Here is a 2,597-nt window from a genome sequence, read left to right as displayed (position 1 = left end):
AGACAGAGTCTTGCTCTGTTGCCCTGGCTAGAGTGAGTGCCGTGGCGTCAGCCTAGCTCACAGCAACCTCCGACTCCTGGGCTCAAGTGATCTTCCTGCCTCAGCCTCCCAAGTAGCTGGGACTACAGGAGTGCATCACCATGCCTGGCTAATTTTTTCTATTTTTAGTAGAGATGGGGTCTTGCTCTCGCTCAGGCTGGTCTCGAACTTCTGACCTCAAGCGATCCTCCCCACTTGGCCTCCCAGAGTGCTAGAATTACAGGCATGAGCCACCGCGCCCAGCCACACATTTTTTTTTCTTATTGGAATTTTCTAATTTTTTCTATAATGGTTACATACACTTCCATAATTGATAACAAACAAAATAGCCAACAAAGGGCTGAGCTGTCTAGAAGAGAATAATATTCTTTGCTGAGATGGGATACACCTATAATTTCCAATTATTCTAGCCTTAACAGAAACCTCCGGGAAGCTTCAAATATACCTCTGGACAAGTTAACCTCCCACTTCCCCCCCGAGAGGTTTGACTCTAAGGAACCACTCTGCCACCTGGTGGCTATGCCTAGAAACTGCCACCACTTTCAGCCCTGGCCCCATCCCACCGCCCATCATAGAGCTGCAACAATGGGAAACCCTGCCTAGTGGATTAAAAAGTAGAAACTGAATAGTCATGTCTGGGGGACAAAGGTGTTAATCACGAATCAGGAGCTTTCATCTAGGGGTACAGAAGAGGCACTGCCAGGGCAGGGAATGACTGAAGACGGGTTACAAAGCCGGTTCACGGGAGCATTAGGCACGTCATGCAGTCAGATGACATACTGCAGCTGGGAGAAGACAGCTTGTAGGGCAAGCATCAGGGACAGGCTCCCAATTAATGGAAAAAATGCAATCGCCTTTCACAGAAGAAAGCTGGAAATGGCCAAAACAGCAAAAGAGGGCCAGGCACAGTTACCTGCTGAGAACCTACACATCCACAAAGGAAAATGCAATATGGCAGAGAAAGAATTCAAGTCATAAGTGAGGGGTGGAAAAAAACAATTAGAAAGGGATTAATGAAGAAGGAACGGTAGGTAATAAGCAGAGACTTTGACAAGGGACAGGTACAAGGAAAACTCATTAGAGAATGCCCAACAGATGGAAGAATGGAGGAAGAAGGAGAACATCAAGGATAATAGTGGCAATTACCTTTTATTGAGCATTTACGACGTACCAGACAGGGCTCTAAATGTTTTACATATGCTTTATATTAGTTCATTTAATCCTCACATCAACTCTATGAGAGACATATTATTACCTCCATTTTACAGATGAGGAAATTGAGGCACAGAGGTTGAGGAACTTGCCCAAGGTCACGGATTAGTGCTGGGCTGGGAATTGAACCCAGGCAATCCAGCTCAAGAGCCGGTGCTCATAACCACCATCCTATATACTGTCTGCCCTGGAGTGAGGAGTGGGGCATAAAGTAGAAGGAACAAAAAGAAAAGTGTCATAGAAGAGGCTGTTTGAAGGAAATCTTGAAGAACTGAGTAAATTTTTTTATTCATTTTTATTTGGTAACGAAGTCCTTAGAATCATAGTAGGGCTTCATGCCATACTGGTGTCACGCTTTGCCAAGTCATCCAAAGAATATGCCAGCCTTCTTTCTCAACTTCTTCGTCTACTAATGCATTACTAGACCCAGCAGGCAGCTCGCCCAGACAATTTCAGTGACGGATTTTGGCTCTCTGTGCATAATAGATGGCAATTCTTATGAAGTATCCAGTTTGCCTTACAGCTGAGAGAGGTGAACCTGCTGTAGATGTCACATCTAAATTTTTGAACAAACTTTTATCAGTGTCGCCACCGTGGCCTCCTCCTCATCCCCTCTTCTCTCCCCTCCTGCGCACCGGAGTGGCCCAGCCAGTGACCAAGAGCTGATTAATTTTACCCGGCAATAAGGGCCAGCACGACCAAAGATAGGGTGTATTAACAGCAAAGAACATAAAATATACACTATTAAATAAGACATTGCACGTAGAATCACTCTTCAATACTGGAACACTCTTCGCAAATGTAAAGTATATTCAGGCATGTAAAAATACTTTCCTGGTCAAATAAGTACTTTAAAACAAACCTCTCCTGTTTTGAGAATCAGTGAGATAGCAAAACATTTTCTCTGGTCCCAATTCAACTTTCTGAAAACATTCTCTTGCATACAAACTTTTGAGAGTCAAACTTTTATTCGCTGGTTTCTCCGGCGCCATTTGGCAAGCTTTCCTCCCAGAGAAAGCTGTAGAGCATTTCCCTCAATGGCTTGTTTTTGTTCACATGTCTAGGAATCGTGCCCTTTCTCACACCAGCTTGTTTTGGAGGAAGATCTTCCGTTCCCAGGGCTCCCTCCAACCCTTCCTATGGGCGGGATTCAAACTGGCAATTCACCAAATGTCTGCAAAGACAGGGCCGGCATTTGGGCAATGTTCCACAGTTGCACCCTTGAGTTCCCGCAGAAGTGGTGGGTGGATGCCATCTGGTTCAAGGGATTTATTTACATTTAGTTTGGTATTTCGGCCTGCAACATCCCACGGGCTTAGCACTATTTCATTTAATAGCCCTGACCT

At 44.9% G+C, this 2,597-nt stretch overlaps 1 protein-coding gene across 1 annotated transcript in view; it reads right to left on the bottom strand.

Annotated features, from left to right (window-relative positions):
- Nucleotides 1–2,597, bottom strand: part of TBC1D22B (TBC1 domain family, member 22B) — a 91,949-nt gene that overhangs the window by 7,114 nt on the left and 82,238 nt on the right. The window lies entirely within an intron of this gene.

This window comes from Propithecus coquereli, unplaced genomic scaffold, assembly GCF_000956105.1.
Source record: "Propithecus coquereli isolate 6110/MARCELLA unplaced genomic scaffold, Pcoq_1.0 Scaffold248, whole genome shotgun sequence".
In the NCBI taxonomy this organism is placed as follows: domain Eukaryota; kingdom Metazoa; phylum Chordata; class Mammalia; order Primates; family Indriidae; genus Propithecus; species Propithecus coquereli.
Note: the sequence above shows the minus strand (reverse complement) of the source record. Positions and strands in the feature narration are given on the sequence as shown.